This window comes from Phoenix dactylifera, unplaced genomic scaffold (assembly GCF_009389715.1).
Source record: "Phoenix dactylifera cultivar Barhee BC4 unplaced genomic scaffold, palm_55x_up_171113_PBpolish2nd_filt_p 000531F, whole genome shotgun sequence".
Lineage (NCBI taxonomy): Eukaryota > Viridiplantae > Streptophyta > Magnoliopsida > Arecales > Arecaceae > Phoenix > Phoenix dactylifera.
The window spans coordinates 282,357-301,407 of NW_024067940.1; the positions used below are offsets into that span (position 1 = coordinate 282,357).

The 19,051-nt window shown below is 43.2% G+C and overlaps 2 non-coding genes and 1 pseudogene across 2 annotated transcripts; all 3 read right to left on the reverse strand.

Moving 5' to 3' along the window:
* Positions 1-3,861: 3,861 nt before the first annotated feature.
* On the reverse strand, positions 3,862-3,967 carry LOC120106346. Its single transcript, XR_005508520.1, has one exon. It is a non-coding gene; the product is annotated as a small nucleolar RNA R71 (small nucleolar RNA).
* A 9,178-nt stretch (positions 3,968-13,145) lies between these two features.
* Positions 13,146-13,243, reverse strand: LOC120106344 (annotated as a pseudogene).
* A 5,702-nt stretch (positions 13,244-18,945) lies between these two features.
* Positions 18,946-19,051, reverse strand: LOC120106347. Its single transcript, XR_005508521.1, has one exon. It is a non-coding gene; the product is annotated as a small nucleolar RNA R71 (small nucleolar RNA).

The following is a 19,051-nucleotide window of genomic DNA, read 5'->3' on the forward strand; positions in this document are numbered from 1 at the left end:
CCCGTCAATGTGGAGCGTCCAGATCGGGAGATCGAGGCTGGGTGTTTCCGGCGGCCTAGGTTCCGCCTCCTGCACAGTGCACTCAGCGAGAAAGTCCGCGAGCACCTGGGCCTTGATGGCGGGCCGGGGCTGGTAGCGGATGTCGAACTCACCAAGTTCTACTGCCCACTTCACCAGCCGTCCCGCATTCTCAGGATTGCTGAGGATCTGCCGCAGTGGTTGATCGGTCAAAAGGGTGACAGAATGAGCCTGGAAATAGGGGCGAAGCCTCCTGGTCGCAGTCAGCAGCGCGAAGGCGATCTTTTCAGCCTTCGTGTACCGCATCTCGGCATCCCGGAGGACTCGGCTGGTGTAGTACACGGGCTTCTGCGCCGACGTTGAGGCGTCGGGCTCCTCCTCTGGGGTGCCTCTTTTCGCCTTTTCTTTCCGGGCTTTAGAGGGGCCTCGGCGGCCTCCTTGTTCCGGTGGGAGGCTGCCTCCTCGGCGTCTGCATACTGGTTTGCCCGAGATAACAGCTCCGGGAAGCTCCGCGGCAGGCGTTTGTCCAGGGAGAAGGTGAGTCTGTCCTTCCGGAAGCCACGCTTCAGGGCTGAGAGAGCCACTTCCTGGCTCAGGTTCCGGACCTCCAGTGTAGCCTTGTTGAAGCGGGTGAGATAATCCCGCAGGCTTTCTCCCTCGTTTTGCCGGACATCAAAGAGGGAGTCGGAGACCAGTCGCCGCCTGCTACTGACGGCGAAATGGCTGATGAAGAAGCGGGTGAACTGGTCGAAGGACTGGATGGAGTTGGCCTCCAGGCCGGCGAACCATGCCCTTGCCGGGCCACGGAGGGTCGCCGGGAAGGCCTTGCAGAGGAGCGGATCCGATGCTCCATGGAGGAGCATAAGAGTCCTGAAACTCTCCACGTGGTCCCGCGGGTCCGCCGCCCCGTCGTAGGGTTCGATCGCCGGCATTTTGAACCCCGGCGGGTTCGGGGTCCGCAGGATCCTCGAGGCAAGCGCCGGCTGGGAGGAGATCTCCAAGTCAGCGAAGGGATCTTTGGAGTGGCCCTTCAGGACCTGGAGTTGTCTGTGGAGATCGTCCACCCGCCGGTCCAGGGAGCGCGACCGGTGGGTGGGGGACAAGGAGCGGCGCGAGGGGGACCGACTGGAGTGCGGGCCCCTCGAGGACTGGGGTGTCTGAGAACGCGCCCGGGTCCGCCTCTCGTACCCCGCACAGCTCCGATGAGAAGGTCCTGGCAGAATGGACCGCACTCGAGAATCCTCCTCGCGCCGGCGCTCCTCTCCATGGGAGAGGAAGGAGCGCGGGTTGTGAGGAAGAGGCGAGTGCTCGGGGGGCAGCGGCTCCTGAGCCCGTTGCGGCACCCGAGAGATCACGCCCTGCAGATTCTGCACTGCCTCCGCGAGGGTGCGAACCTGCTGGGCTAGCTGGTCGAACTGGGCAGCTTCGACCGTCTGAATGGGAGAAGGGGCGGTGGAGTGCTGCTGAGAGTGCGTTGGGGACGCAGCAGCCTCTCGGCCGGAGGCGCGAGAGGCTCCGCGACCGGAAGCATTGGAAGCTCCACGACCACCTCGCCGTGCCATTACGATCGTTCTAAGATTCGGGCCCTTCCTCTAGCGCCAACTGTTGCTGGTGGTCCAAACCGTGAACGATTGGCACTGCGGTGTGAACGGGGTTCCGTCTAAGTTGTCTTGGTTGGTGTTGGTTGCGCTCCACCTTCCGCCAAGAAACCTGCAAACAAGCCTTGCACCACCACCAGGGTGGTGATGGCCCTCCGACGGTCAAGTCAGAGGAGATTGGAGGAGGAGGAGAGGTGATAATCGCAAGTAAGAGAGTGCTCTGGGAGATATTGCTCACCTCCCCCCCTTTCTCCCCCCAGCCGCATATATACCTGGCTGGGGGGTCTCTCAGGGGGGTTCGTTATCGTGGGGCACGATGGTGTGGCCACTGACATGGCCGTTACAGGGCGTCGTGGAGCAGCACCGGGTACGGCCACGTCAGGGCATAGTGGGGCTCCGCTTTGTACGGCCGATGCAGGAGATCGTGGAGCAGCATCGGATACAGCCGTTGCAGGGAGTAGTGGAGCAGGAGGCCGCGGCGTGCCTCTGGGGAATAGCTTGTCGTTATCAAGAGATCTCCGACTCGGGGTCGGAGCACTGGATCAAGGGGCAGCCGACTCGGGGTCGGGCTGCGGAGCCGAGGATATCCGACTCGGGGTCGGATTGCTGGATCAAAGGGCAGCCGACTCGGGGTCGGGCTGCGGAGCCGAGGATGTCCGACTCGGGGTCGGAGCGCTGGATCAAAGGGCAGCCGACTCGGGGTCGGGCTGCGGAGCCGAGGATGTCCGACTCGGGGTCGGATTGCTGGATCAAAGGGCAGCCGACTCGGGGTCGGGCTGCGGAGCCGAGGATGTCCGACTCGGGGTCGGATTGCTGGATCAAAGGGCAGCCGACTCGGGGTCGGGCTGCGGAGCCGAGGATGTCCGACTCGGGGTCGGATTGCTGGATCAAAGGGCAGCCGTAGTCTTCCTGGGCGCGCGTGCCGGTCACGTGGGGCATGGCGGCTTATTTCCCCCGTAACAATATCTAAAATAAAATAAAAATTATTTTTGATTGTTGTTACTTTTCTTATCTCTTTTTTCTTTCTTACTAATTTTTAATTTTTCTTTTTGTATTATTTGATCAGGAATCGAGAAAAAAAAATCTGGGATGATCAAAAGGAGAACTGCTGGAAAGAGAATGCTATAGAGGTTTGCCAAAACTATATATATATATTCGCTGGAAAAATTCTATTTGGTAACCTCTAAACCTTTCTTATTTAAATTAATTATTAGCTTGAAATTTTGTGGTGATTGTTTGCTTTTAACTTTAGCAGAAGTGTGAATGTATGCCTGATACACATACACCAACTAATCTGCACTTAGTAAGGGCAATCACCCCAACAAGATAAGAGCCGAATTTCATCACCGAACTCTTGCCCAATTTAGGTGAACTCAATCTCACATAGTGTCACTTTAATTAAAATCAATTAGACGTTGGCCCCTAGGGACATTCGAGCTCAATAGGACGAAGATCACCGAAAGTTGCACCAATTTCGCTCTGTGGCTTAGTTGATGTCTAGGCAAGCTTTGTCCCTATAAGGGAGACAGTTCATCTGTTCGAGGCAAGTGAGTTTTAAGTGGGACCTTTGCGAACGCATCGTGACCCCTCCACTTACCTGGGAGCTTACCTGGTCAACTCGGTTCATTAGACCGGATTGGAGGCTTAGGTGCCCTCTTCAAACCAGTTAGGAGCTGTCTAGTGATTTTAGGACAAATACAAGGATTTATGTGTTTTTCTTTTATTGCATGCTTGATTGATCAAGTACTAGTGTATGCAAGGGAGTCGTTCTAGAGTATGTGACCTATTACCTTTTGATCCTGAAATAGAACGGACCCTTAGGAATATTCGAGCTGAGATCAGAACATTAGAATCATCCCCACCTCCTGAGATGGCTGAAGAACAACCCAAACTCCTGAGGGAGTACTTTACTCCCACCATTTACACTTTCCCATCTTGCATTTGATTACCTGAAGTAGCAGCTGTACAATATGAAATAAAATCTAGTGTGATCCAAATGCTCCCATCTTTTTATGGGCTCACCAATGAAGACCCATATAAACACCTAGATGAATTCCTTGAGATTTGCACCACTGTCAAGATTCAGAACTTTACTGATGATGCTCTAAAACTTAGATTATTCCCCTTCTCCCTTAAAGATAGAGCCAAACAATGGCTAAATTCTTTAGAAGCCAATACGATTCATTCCTGGGGTCAATGCAACAAGAATTCCTTAAAAAATATTTTTCCATAGGAAGAACGAACCAGTTTAGACGTGCCATCACGAGCTTCTCCCAAACTGAGGGAGAAGAATTTCATGAAACTTGGAAGAGATTTTGGGACCTAATCCGTAAATGCCCTCATCATCAAATACCTAAGTGGCAGCTAGTGCAATGTTTCTATGACGGATTGACTGAACGAAACCGTCAGATGATCGATGCTGCATGCGGGGGGACATTCATGCTTCAAAATGAGCATGAAGCATGGCAATTATTTAAAAATCTAAATGAAAACTCCCTCCACCATGCTTCATGTTCTCGTCAAGCACCCCTGAGTTCTCAAAGAAAAGGGACCATTTGTGAAATAAGTCATTCTATGGACCTGTCTAGCAAGGTAGATGCATTGTCCCATAAGATTGACCAACTGATGATAGGTGGGCATTACATGAACTCTTTCCAAGCATAAGTGTGTACTATCTATTCTAGCCCATCCCACCCTATTCATGAGTGCCCTTCAGCGCCCCAATTCTTCGAACTCGTGCAAGAACACATCAGTGCTGCTCAAACACAGCCTAGACCGGGTAATGACCCATTTTTCAATACATATAACCCGGGATGGCGAAATCATCCAAACTTTTCTTGGAAGCAGCAAGCTTCGAACACAGCCCAACCCTATTTCCAAAATTTTCAAAATCCTCAGAATTTTCAAACCCAACAAAATATTCATTCATACCATCCATCGACTCAATTTCAACACACTCCTCCTCCACCCCAAAGAAACACAGCCTTTGAGGAGAAAGTGTTGAACGCCCTTCAAGGTTTGGAAACCATTACACAATTAGTGCACTCTCAACGCAATCCATCGCCAAGCTAGAATCCCAGATGGGGCAACTAGCTAATGCATTGAACAAGCAAGAGGAAGAAAAGCTTCCAAGCCAACCACTAAGTAATCCTAGGGGACAATACATGGCTCAAGAAAATCAACTAAATGCAATTCATCATGAACAAGCCAATGCTTTGACTACCTTAAGGAGTGGACGTGTGGTAGACAATAAGATTGGGGAAGATAACAATAAGGAAGGTGGAGAAGAGAATAGACATGTGGCAGATGAACCTCTAAAACCTTCTTCTTCTTCAGCTAGTCCACCTTCTGCCAAAACTCACATCCCAGAGGCCCCATTTCCTGAAGCTCTTAATTCACCCTCTCCCTTTGGCAAAAAGGAAACTTCACTAGAGGAGATGATGGAGGTTTTTAAACAAGTGAAGATCAACCTTCCGCTTCTTGATGCTATTAGACAAGTTCCCTCCTATGCCAAATTTCTTAAAGACCTGTGCACCCAAAAGCGAAAATCTAGGACACATGTGCCCAGAAAGGTCTTTCTAACTGAGCAAGTGAGTTCTATTCTCCAACACAACACCCCTCCAAAATTCAAAAATCCTGGTGCTCCCACCATCTCCTGTGTCTTAGGAAATAATTTCATTGATCGAGCACTCTTAGATCTAGGGGCAAGTGTCAACCTTTTACCTTATTCAGTTTATGAGAAACTTGGGTTAGGTGAGTTAAAACCAACCTCGGTATCCCTTCAATTGGCTGATCGATCTGTAAAAACACCATGTGGGATAATTGAAGATGTTCTTGTCAAGGTAGACAAATTCTATTTTCTAGTAGATTTCATCATCCTTGATATGGAACATGAACCTAATCCTAAGAAACAAATCCCCGTGATCCTTGGGCGCCCCTTTTTAGCAACAGCCAATGCATGCATCAATTGTAGAATGGGGGTAATGAACATATCATTTGGGAACATGAAGGTAAAATTAAATATGTTCAACGCGGCCGACCAACCTGCGAGGAAAGTTGAGTGTTTTATGATAGACAAAATAGATGACCTCATAGAAGGAGATGCAAAAACTACCTAACAGTGTCTGGCTGAAGACAATAAACTTAGCGCTTGTTGGGAGGCAACCCAATTCTCTTAGATTTTTTTTAACATTGAGGACAATATTAGGTTTAGGTTTGGGGGTATTCATCTTAATTTTCATTTCTTGATTTTCATTCAAAAAAAAAATTGTGTTCATAAAATAATAAATAAAAAAAAGTTTTTTTTAAAAAAAAAACCTAATTTCTATACATGAATGCGAGAATGATAAATCCACAAGGTATATAAAATCTAAAAAGCCCAATAACTAGTTGAAAGTAATATAAATTTAAGTTCTTTTTATTAAGTCTCTCTTAGGGAGTTGTAAGCTAATTAATACTTTGGAATTTCACTACACACTGCCGACCCTTTTAAGGTCTAGGCTCGACAATATGTTGATAGTATAGTAGCAACCTTGGACCCTGATGAATCATACTTATCTAATTCAAAAAAAAAAAATCATCAATAAAAAGGATTTAGTCAGGAACATCGAAGAGGGCTACCTATTGTCAAAGGTCAGGTGGGCTTGTGATGAGGACTCTGAGCATAAGTCCATAGGGGAGTCTTGATGCCCGACACCTTGTGCCAACTGGTGTGAGAGTTGTCGACCGATTGCTCGTTACACGGAGAAATCACCACAAGAGTAAAAGTGCACAATTTATACATCTTTTATTAAAAAAAAAAACTTTGTATTGACCTTGTAAAAAACAATAGTGTGAAAGCCGTCGTTGTAGAAATTCGAGTAAACTGGAATATTACAGATAAAGCCCGTGAGGTACTAAAGTAAACATCCACAACTCTCGAAATCCTGCAGATAAGATGATTTTGAATCAGTGAGTAGGTCCTTTCGACCAATCCTTGGAAACTACTAGTATTAGCAATATTTTGGAGATCTGAACCCTTAGCTTGTGTACGGTCCAGATTTCACTGTGCACTCCAGTATAAATAAGTCTTACAACTCCCTAACGGAAACTTAATGACCTCAACTTGAATTACATTTTGACCTAGGATTTGGGCTGACTTAGTGAATAAAACCGTGTGTGTTTTGAAATTCTTATCATTTATGTATCTTAAATTAGATTTTAATTTCCTTACTAGTATGCATTTGGAATTTGATTTTCACTTCATATCAATTGATTTATCAAAAAAAAGAAAAGAAATTAATAATAACAATAATAATAATTGATTTATTGAAGTTTGTGGGTATCTTCACTGAAAATCCTCACGAGACTACAACTCGTCCACTAGGGTAACCTAGGGGTTTAAAGCCTTGTTATATATGGTAAATGTAACCGCGATGCCTGCGAAAGTGAGTTAAAATTCTTCTTTTCTAGTTTTATTTTGCTCGAGGACTAGCAAAACATAGATTTGGGGGTGTGATAAGTTCTTAATAATCTATAATTTAGTTATCTTTCCATAGCACTTATCAATGCTTTTAAACTGATAAATACATATTTTACCATAAAATTAAATAAACATTGAAATGAATTTAAAATATGGTAAGAGGTAAATAATTCTTAACAGACTCTAAACTTGTCTCTCTCCTGGTTGTAATCTTTCATGAAAACATATAAGGAGGAGATTGTGTTGACCCGATTTGGTAACCTAATGGAGTTGTAATCAAGCTAAGGTTATAATTAAATGGGTTTTGGTCCTGATTCGATCGAAAGTTATAATTAATTATGTATGGGGCAAAGGTTTGATTAACCCTTTTTATTAGGTCCCGGTCCGGTTTTTAGTCTTGTCTGGTCGAGTTCGATCTGAAGCAGCTTAGCAAAAATTAAATTTAAATGACAATGGGCTCAAGGACAAGTCAACCATCATGACCCACCTCAAACCCAAAGTCAATTCCCAACTAATTCCTTAACAGCCTTCATATAAAATTTATAAATTGAAAAAAAAAAGATAATTAATATAATAAAATAAATAAAAATAATTTTGGGAAGAATCACTGGATTCACTATTCATATGAACAGTGTCCCGTAAAAACACTGTTCATATGAACAGTGGGAAATAATATAATAAAAAAATATAAATAAATAAATAAAATTGTTTCACTGTTTATCTCCTTCCTCCCTCTATCTATTCTTCCCATGATCTCGCCTCACAGAGCGTCCCCATGCCCGTTCCAGCCACGAGTCCCACGCGATGCAGCCAGATCCAGATCCTCCGCCTCCTCTTCCGCCCGTGACGCCTCCGGCGTCTCCCCGTCGATCCCGCGGCTAGCCCTCTTCCCAGCAGCCGAGATCCAGTTTTTCCGCATCAGCCCATTCCAGCCGCATCCAACGAGCACACCAGTGAGCAGCTCCTCTGTCTTCTCCGAGATCCGGCCGTCCGCATTCCTCCCATCGATTCCCAGCTCCAATCCCTGTGATTCAGCCTTCACCGCGATCCCAGCCGACTGCATTCAACGAGCCGGTAACCCAGCTCCTTCCAGATCCGCACCCGCTTCGAGCTCCATCTTCGCCCGAGATCATTCCCAGCATCACGCCCTCCTCCTCTCTCGGGATCCATCGCTGGTCTTCGGCGAGCTATAAGAGGAAGACGAAGAAGAGGAGGAGGGAGCTCGGTTCGAAAGAAACAGGGGAGACCCTGTTTCGGTGAAGAGAAGAAGAGAGCCGAACCAGAGAAAAGAAATAAAAAAAAAAAGAAAGGAGGGGGGAAAGAGAATAGTTTGTGATATTTTGGGAAGAATGAGAGGGGAAGACTTTCACTTGAAGATGGAAGGTCGTCCGGAAGGCTAAACGTCCAATCTAGGGCTGGATGAAGCCCTAGCAATGTATCAGGGGCATTGTAGTTCTTACTTTTTTATTATTTTGGAGCTTGTTTAAATTCTTATCTTCAAGAAAATATTTTTTTTATGATGTTTAAACCTTGAGCATGCCATTTATTATTCATGTTTGCTAAAGTAGTCTAAGATGATCCATGCCTAGGAAGATGAGGTGTGCTGCACCCTAGATTAGCATACTTAGGTAGACACTTCATGCTATACCGAAGATGGATCTTCCTAAAACTCTTTATGTTTTTATTTTAAAAGGCTTGTAGCCAATTTGCATGCCTCTCCAAAAGATAAAAATTAAGAACACAGTCCCTAATGCAACGCTACGCGGTGGATTCCAAACCCTAGATCCATCTGCTTTGATAAATTTCAATTCGTACTCATAGATTAATTTAGTTAAATCAAGTTAGCAAATTCTTCTTCGTGATTTATTTTTTTTAAAAAAATAACTTATTCTTCAATCCCTGTGGACCGACACCCGTAATCACTATCCAACAGGATACGTGCTATTGCGTGGTTTATTTTCAAAATTGAAAGAACCGATCAATGGTGGGACTCCCAGGGATTATCTCGATGATCGATTAACCCTAATGAGTAGAGTTGAAATCGTTCCGATCCATTGAAAGGAGTTTTCAATGATATTGTGATAGAGATCACAATATATCTCACTACCAGTCAGAGTAGAACCTATGGGGTCACACACACTAGGGGCATTGACCGATCCGATGGTTGATTCGTGATTAGGAATCACAAGTAATCAATTCGATTGATAATAAGTTGAAGAAGGAACAAAGGGAATTAATTAATTAGACTTAAAACAAGAGTCCTACTTGGAGTAGGATTCCAACTTGGACTGGGAATCCTATTTGGAGTAGGACTAGGATTCCTACTTGGAGTAGAATTCCTACAATCCTAATTGGATTAGGAGTTTTGAATTAAATTTGGATTCCTACTTGGAGTAGGATTCCTAGAGTCCTAATCGGATTAGGACTTCGGATTCAAATTAGAGTCCTAATTGGATTAGGACCTAAATTAAATAAGTTCTAATTGAATTAGGATTTCTTAAGTCCTAATTAATTATTAATCTAATGAATCAACAAGACTCCTAATTGGATTAGGATTGAAGGGTTCAATTGAGTCATGGTTCATTAAGTTCTAATTGGATTAGGACTTACCTAGATTAAACCCAAATTGGTTCACCCTTGGTCCAAGCCTAATTAGATTAGGACCTAACCATGAGTGACCTTCCTAATCCTCCTTAAAGGAGGATTAGGTTAACCATGAAGGAGGGGCACACGCCCCTCCTCCTTTTCCTTGCTTGGTGCGGCAAAGAAGAGGGGCCGGCGCCCCTCTTGGAAGTTTATCAAGGAGCTCCTACAAAGTAGGAGCTCCACATGCTATTTAAGAGGAGGCGTGGGGGCTGGCCTAGGGCATCATTGAAGCCCTCTCCCTCTCCAATTCGTGGCCCCCTCTCCTCCCCTTTCCTTGGTTCAGCCGCAAGCAAAGAAAGAAAAAGAAAGGTGGCCTCTTCCTCCTCCCTTCTTCCTTCCAACGCAGGGAAAAGAAAGAAGGCTGCAGGGGCTTTGATCTTCTTCCTCTTGTTAGAAACCCGCCCATGCCGCTGATATTTCAAAACAAAATCAGATGGCAGCGGAAGAGGCATGTGCGGGATCAACGTGATGCGGTTGGATCCACTAGACCGCCTCGGACTTAATCATTTGGTTATTTTTGCTTTTGAATCCTTGATGTTAATTTTATTTCAGCATAGCCTTGCTCGGGTTAGCCGACTTGGCCTTTATTAGAGTCTCTTTGGGTTTAGTTGTTTCTTGAATTCAATTAGATCAAGTCAAGTTAAGGGGTCAGGTAGCCACCTATAAATAGATGTGGTGAGCACCTATTTCAGTATGCAAAAATTAATTGAAAGGCTTTTGCCCTAGCTCTCTTCCCTTCTTTCTTCTCTTCTTGCGACGCCTTCCCCCTCTCCCTAGAACGCCGTCCAAGGTGATGAGAGCACAAAAGTGCGATCTACACATCACTTAAATTAGTATTATTGCTAACAAATAATGATAGAAGTGCTGTATTAATATTATATTTTTGTGGGGTGCAGGTGATCGGAAATCAAAGTTAAAATGCACATTGGGTTCAAAAAGATGCATCATAGTAGGTGATTAGTCAACCACATGGGGTCGGTCCCAGTTGCACACTAGAAGGAGCATTAGCCGACTAGGTGCAGCCACATCCAAGCTTCAAGCTCCAGCACACCATCCAAGTCCCGACTTCATCCCAGTTTGCCTCATCCGCGAATCCCCCATCCAGCATCCGAGATCAGTCCAAGCAACCTCCCGTCCACACGTCTGCCTCCCAGCTCCGTGATCGTGATCCACCCGTGAAGCTTCCACGTCCGCATCACGTCCATCCAAGTGCCAGCAGTCCGATCCCCCTGCGACCAGCCGTCCGCATCCAAGATTCCAGCAAAGATCTCAGCTTCCTTCCGCTTCTCCCGCGTGCAATCTTCTCTGCATATGATTCAGCAGTCATCCGTGAATCTCTCCATCGCGTCCGTTTGCGAATCTCCCGCGTTCAGCTCCCAGCTCTTCCGTTCGCCAGCATCTCCACGCTTCAGCCCTTCCCAGATCCCGCAGGCGTCCGTGATCACAGCTCCCTCATCCGTCCGCGTGTAGGTCGGCATCCCGTGATTTCAGCATCGGCGACCAAGCTTCCGCGCGAGCATCTCCGCATTCCAGCCGTCCCTCCGTGTCCGAAGATGATTAGCATCCCGGGATTTCCGCGATCAGCTCTCATCCGAGCGTCGATCCCTCATCCAGCCGTCCACGTCCGAGCTTTCTCTTCCGCATCCAGGTATCCTGCAGCTGGCATGAGAGATCCATCAAGGGGGATATATAAGGTCTCTCTCGGTGGGGGAGGGGGGCTCATTCTTTCCCATTGAAAAAAACAGAGGAGGGCCTCTGCCATCCGAAAAGAAAAAAGAAACAGGGGAGGCCCTGTTTCCGAAAAGAAAAGAAAAAAAAGGGGAAAGAAAGAAAATGAAAGAGGGATTAAAGTTTTCAATGAGTGGCTGAAGTCTTAGGGAGGGAGATGGATGAACCTTTGATGTATTGCTCTTTGAAGTAAACTCTAAACTTTTGCCTTGAATGAATTATATTTACTGATATGTTTTTGATCCATGCATAGTTATTTCGTAGATAGTTCTTAAATGGATTATGATTATTGATACATGGATTGCTTCAGTATTTGATTCGTCGTAGACGTAGAAAGCACGACGAATGCTTAGAAATTGAGTTCATATGTTCATAAAACATATACCATGATTAGATCTATCCTACATTAAATCTTAAATCAAGAACCTTAGAGTTTATTCCTTGGATGCAATATCATCAAGGGGGATTCCAGATCCCTACCATTTTTTATTTCATTGAATTGTGTTTATTATTCTCTGCATTTTAATTTCTGAAAATCAAAACATAATTTTAATCCACAAATTTATTGAATTAATTAATCTAAAATTATATTAAATAATCTCATATACGTTTCGTTCCCTGAGGATTCGACCTCGGACTCCCGAGAATTTACTACTTGTGCGATTCTCCTGCACTTGGGAGAATAATTTTATTTTTGCATCAAGTTTTTGGAGCCGTTGCCGGAGAACGGCTTATTTATTAGTATAATTTTAGATTTAATCAGTATCTTATTATTTAGTCTTTTTCTTTCAAAAAAAAAAAAAAATTTCTGCTGTTTTTATTTCCTGCACAGTGTGCATCAAACTCTGATATCTGAGTAATCCACCGTCTGATTGCACTCAACTTTCGTCGGCTGCTGTAGGACACATGTTGCTTTCATCTGAACGGTCTGATTGATATTCGGATACTTTTACGACCATTAAATTAATATAAACTTTGCTGCTGTCTGCTTTAAATTTTCTGTGTTTAATTTTTTTGTTTAGAATCAGAATTTTATTATCATCATATCTCATTAACCCTTGTTGCTACTTGAAAATTGATAAGAACTTTAAGAAAAGATCAAGGGTAATCATTAAAATAATAATAATAATAATAATAAAAAAACAAATAAATAAACTCTAAAATTTTGTATGCTAGGTTGGAATAGGGACAACACTGGACGTCTGAGTCGACAACCTTTTGACAATTCCTTAGATCACATTATTGAAACTTTTTCGCAAAATCTCAGATCTGGTGAGATGGCTGATGATGATGTAGGAAGTCACCATGGTAATGAAGGTAGACCCCCAGTTATGACACTTCGACAATACTTACATCCCACTAGGACTAGTCAACCTTCATGCATGATTATTCCTGAAAATGTAGGACACTTTGAAATCAAACCAGGAGTAATTCAATTGCTACCAAAGTATCATGGAATGGAATCTGAGAACCCTTATCTTCATCTTAAGGATTTTGAGGAAATTAGTATCACATTTAGAGTGCCAAATGTATCGGAAGATGTCCTTAAATTAACCTTATTTCCTTTTTCCTTGAAGGATAAATTCAAAACATGGCTGAACTCCTTGAGACCAAGATCGTTAGGAACATGGCATGATATGCAAAGAGAATTCTTGAAAAAATCCTTTCCCGCACAAAGGACTAACTTTTTGAAAAGGCACATTAGTAATTTCCAGCAAAAAGACCATGAAACATTTTATGAATGCTGGGAGAGATTTAAAGATTTGCTACTCTCTTGTCCTCATCATGGGTTTGAAACATGGAGAACCATTAGTTTCTTTTACGAAGGGTTGTCCCCACAGTTGAAACAATTTATAGAGACTATGTGCAATGGTCTATTTCTGGAAAAGCAACCCGATGAGGCATGGGACTATTTAGACTCTCTCGCAGAGACTGCACAATTATGGGATACAGGGGATAGAGTGAATAAACCTTTGCCTAAGCCTACTAGCATTCCACACGGGGGCCTTTACAACCTTAATACTCAGGATGATATTCAGGCTAAAATGGTAGCCCTTACTAGAAAGGTAGAGGAAATTGAACTTAGAAGGATTGAACCCGTCAAGACCGTAGAACATAACAGCGAGTGTTGTAGGATTTGCGAGATGCCTGGCCATCTCATCACTGATTGCCCCACAATACCCGCATTCAAGAAAGTCTTGCACGATCAGGCCAATGTTATGAATACCTATCAAAAATCTTTCAATAATCCTTTTTCGGGTACTTACAACCCTGGATGGAAGAACCATCCAAATTTCAGGTGGAGGAATGACCAACCTCAACAAGTATATAACCCAACTCCTCCACCTCCGCACCCTCATTATGCACATGCACCCCCTCAAAAATCCAGTCTCGAAGAAATTTTGCAATCTTTCATGCAAGGTCAAGCTAAAATCAATGATGAATTAAGAAATCAACTGACAACGCTGACCACTGCTTTAAGTGCTCAAGAGAAAGGCAAGCTACCAGCTCAACCACAACCTAATCCTCAAGTCTATGGCGGTAGCAATGCATCATCTTCAACTATGCATAAAGAACAAGCGAAGAGTATAATAACTTTGCGAAGTGGTAAGGTTATTGACCGACCAATCCCGGAACAAACTCAAGTCATACCTGATTTTGACCCTCCCAAGACAAAAGAAAAGGATAATGAAGAAACTGAAGCACCAACATCTACTGAAAAAATTGAATGTCCTTTTCCTGCACCATTTCCACAAAGATTAAAGCCCTTGCAAAAGCTTGAACCAAACTCTGAAATTCTTGAGCTTTTTAAGCAAGTAAAAATCAATGTACCTCTTCTTGATGCAATCAAACAAGTGCCTTCCTATGCAAAATTTTTAAAAGATTTGTGCACTGTCAAGCGTCGTTTAAATGTCAAGAAGAAGGCATTTCTGGCTGAAAATGTGAGTGGAATTTTACAGCATAACATTCTTCCTAAATATAAGGATCCAGGTTGCCCAACTATCTCGTGCATCATTGGCAATTTTAGGATTGAGCGAGCATTGCTAGATTTAGGAGCGAGTGTGAACTTGTTGCCATATACGGTATATGAGCAACTCGGTTTGGGTGAGTTGAAGCCAACAACTATGACCTTACAATTAGCTGACAGGTTAGTGAAGGTTCCTAGAGGGATTATCGAAGATGTGTTGGTCCAAGTAGACAAGTTCTATTTTCCTGTTGATTTTATCGTACTGGACACACATCCGGCTTCCAATTCACCATCTCAGATTCCGGTCATCTTAGGACGCCCATTCCTTGCAACTTCTAATGCATTGATCAATTGTAGGAATGGTGTCATGAAGCTTTCTTTTGGAAATATGACCTTGGAACTGAACGTCTTTAGTATAGGTAAACAACCCAGTGATCATGAAGAAAGTAAAGAAGTTGAATGGGTTGAAACCATTGCGGAAGAATATTTGTTAAAAGAAACATTTACTGAATCATTAGTGATTAATTTCTAAACGCTCCTGATCGATGGATCATCACGAGGACGGTGATCGATCCGATGATATCAGTGCACGCATTACTTTCCCTATGGATGGACGAGACTCGAGTCCACGATGTGGAGACACGGAAGTAATAGTGCAGGTGCTTGTTAGAGAATAAGGGTACTGAGCGTGACCAAGACAAGAAGTCACTTGGATGTCTATCCCCTCGTCAGTGACTTGCTTGATGTTGCAGTAGTGTGACTGGTCCTTTGACCTGCGATGCTTCGGCTACTCACAGTGAGGTTATTGTAGTTTGACTGCACAAATACATGGTCTCTAGCCATATAGGTCCATGCAGTGTAGATTGGCTGCAGTAGGTTCACTGTAGGAGTAGGGTATGCAGCTACAAGGAACCTATCGACCTTGATAGATAAGGAGAGATCCTATGTGATTTATAAGACTGAGTTCGTAAGACCTCTGCCGGGGCAGATTGCACAGTGGAGAAAGAGTTCTCCGCTCTCGAACTTAAGTCGAATAAATCTTGACATATGACAGACGAAGGAGTTTAACGAGTTATCCATAACCTCCGTCTTGTAGGGATCCACGATAGAAGGACTGTATCACATGATAACTGCACCTAGAGGTTCATCATTCTATTCCACTGGGTAGCCACTACATGCTGCTAGGTGTCACTGGTGGATGGTTGATAAGTGCTTAATAATCCATAATTTAGTTATCTTTCCATAGCACTTATCAATGCTTTTAAACTGATAAATACATATTTTACCATAAAATTAAATAAACATTGAAATGAATTTAAAATATGGTAAGAGGTAAATAATTTTTTTCTCAAAACAGACTCTAAACTTGTCTCTCTTCTGGTTGTAATCTTTCATGAAAACATATAAGGAGGAGATTGTGTTGACCCGATTTGGTAACCTGATGAAGTTGTAATCAAGCTAAGGTTATAATTAAATGGGTTTTGGTCCTGATTCGATCGAAAGTTATAATTAATTATGTATGGGGCAAAGGTTTGATTAACCCTTTTTATTAGGTCACGGTCCGATTTTTAGTCTTGTCTGGTCGAGTTCGATCTGAAGCAGCTTAGCAAGAATTAAATTTAAATGACAATGGGCTCAAGGACAAGTCAACCGTCATGACCCACCTCAAACCCAAAGTCAATTCCTAACCAATTCCTTACCAGCCTTCATATAAAATTTATAAATTGAAAAAAAAAAGATAATTAATATAATAAAATAAATAAAAATAATTTCGGGGAGAATCACTGGATTCACTGTTCATATGAACAGTGTCCCGTAAAAACACTGTTCATATGAACAGTGGGAAATAATATAATAAAAAAAAATATAAATAAATAAATAAAATTGTTTCACTGTTTATCTCCTTCCTCCCTCTATCTATTCTTCCCGTGATCTCGCCTCACAGAGCGCCCCCCTGCCCGTTCCAGCCACAAGTCCCATGCGGTGCAGCCAGATCCAGATCCTCCGCCTCCTCTTCTGCCCGTGACGCCTCCGGCGTCTCCCCGTCGATCCCGCAGCCAGCCCTCTTCCCAGCAGCCGAGATCCAGTTTTTCCGCATCAGCCCATTCCAGCCGCATCCAACGAGCACACCAGCGAGCAGCTCCTCCGTCTTCTCCGAGATCCGTCCATCCGCGTTCCTCCCATCGATTCCCAGCTCCAATCCCTGTGATTCAGCCTTCACCGCAATCCCTGCCGACTGCATTCAACGAGCCGGTAACCTAGCTCCTTCCGGATCGACACCCGCTTCGAGCTCCATCTTCGTCCGAGATCATTCCCAGCATCACGCCCTCCTCCTCTCTCGGGATCCATCCCTGGTCTTCGGCGAGCTATAAGAGGAAGACGAAGAAGAGGAGGAGGGAGCTCGGTTCGAAAGAAATAGGGGAGACCCTGTTTCGGTGAAGAGAAGAAGAGAGCTGAACCAGAGAAAAGAAATAAAAAAAAAGAAAGGAGGGGGGAAAGAGAATCGTTTGTGATATTTTGGGAAGAATGAGAGGGGAATACTTTCACTTGAAGATGGAAGGTCGTCCGGAAGGCTAAACGTCCAATCTAGGGCTGGATGAAGCCCTAGCAATGTATCAGGGGCATTGTAGTTCTTACTTTTTTATTATTTTGGAACTTGTTTAAATTCTTATCTTCAAGAAAATATTTCTTTTATGATGTTTAAACCTTGAGCATGCCATTTACTATTCATGTTTGCTAAAGTAGTCTAAGATGATCCACGCCTAGGAAGATGAGATGTGCTACACCCTAGATTAGCATACTTAGGTAGACACTTCATGCTATACCGAAGATGGATCTTCCTAAAACTCTTTATGTTTTTATTTTAAAAGGCTTCTCCAAAAGATAAAAATTAAGAACACAGTCCCTAATGCAACGCTACGCGGTGGATTCCAAACCCTAGATCCATCTACTTTGATAAATTTCAATTCGTACTCATAGATTAATTTAGTTAAATCAAGTTAGCAAATTCTTCTTCGTGATTTATTTTTAAAAGAAAAATAACTTTCAATCCCTGTGGACCGACACCCGTAATCACTATCCTACAGGATACGTACTATTGCGTGGTTTATTTTCAAAATTGAAAGAACCGATCAATTTTTGGCGCCGTTGCCGGAGATTGCTAGCATAGTTATTTTTCCTATCATTAAAATTTTTTTTATTAAAAAAAAATTAATTAAAAAAACTTTCAAAAAAAATATATATATATCTAAAATAAAATAAAAATTATTTTTGATTGTTGTTACTTTTCTTATCTCTTTTTTCTTTCTTACTAATTTTTAATTTTTCTTTTTGTATTATTTGATCAGGAATCGAGAAAAAAAAATCTGGGATGATCAAAAGGAGAACTGCTGGAAAGAGAATGCTATAGAGGTTTGCCAAAAATATATATATATATTCGCTGGAAAAATTCTATTTGGTAACCTCTAAACCTTTCTTATTTAAATTAATTATTAGCTTGAAATTTTGTGGTGATTGTTTGCTTTTAACTTTAGCAGAAGTGTGAATGTATGCCTGATACACATACACCAACTAATCTGCACTTAGTAAGGGCAATCACCCCAACAAGATAAGAGCCGAATTTCATCATCGAACTCTTGCCCAATTTAGGTGAACTCAATCTCACATAGTGTCACTTTAATTAAAATCAATTAGACGTTGGCCCCTAGGGACATTCGAGCTCAATAGGACGAAGATCACCGAAAGTTGCACCAATTTCGCTCTGTGGCTTAGTTGATGTCTAGGCAAGCTTTGTCCCTATAAGGGAGACAGTTCATCTGTTCGAGGCAAGTGAGTTTTAAGTGGGACCTTTGCGAACGCATCGTGACCCCTCCACTTACCTGGGAGCTTACCTGGTCAACTCGGTTCATTAGACCGGATTGGAGGCTTAGGTGCCCTCTTCAAACCAGTTAGGAGCTGTCTAGTGATTTTAGGACAAATACAAGGATTTATGTGTTTTTCTTTTATTGCATGCTTGATTGATCAAGTACTAGTGTATGCAAGGGAGTCGTTCTAGAGTATGTGACCTATTACCTTTTGATCCTGAAATAGAACGGACCCTTAGGAATATTCGAGTTGAGATCAGAACATTAGAATCATCCCCACCTCCTGAGATGGCTGAAGAACAACCCAAACTCCTGAGGGAGTACTTTACTCCCACCATTTACACTTTTCCATCTTGCATTTGATTACCTGAAGTAGCAGCTGTACAATATGAAATAAAATCTAGTGTGATCCAAATGCTCCCATCTTTTTATGGGCTCACCAATGAAGACCTATATAAACACCTAGATGAATTCCTTAAGATTTGCACCACTGTCAAGATTCAGAACTTTACTGATGATGCTCTAAAACTTAGATTATTCCCCTTCTCCCTTAAAGATAGAGCCAAACAATGGCTAAATTCTTTAGAAGCCAATTCGATTCATTCCTGGGGTCAATGCAACAAGAATTCCTTAAAAAATATTTTTCCATAGGAAGAACGAACCAATTTAGACGTGCCATCACGAGCTTCTCCCAAACTGAGGGAGAAGAATTTCATGAAACTTGGAAGAGATTTTGGGACCTAATTCGTAAATGCCCTCATCATCAAAT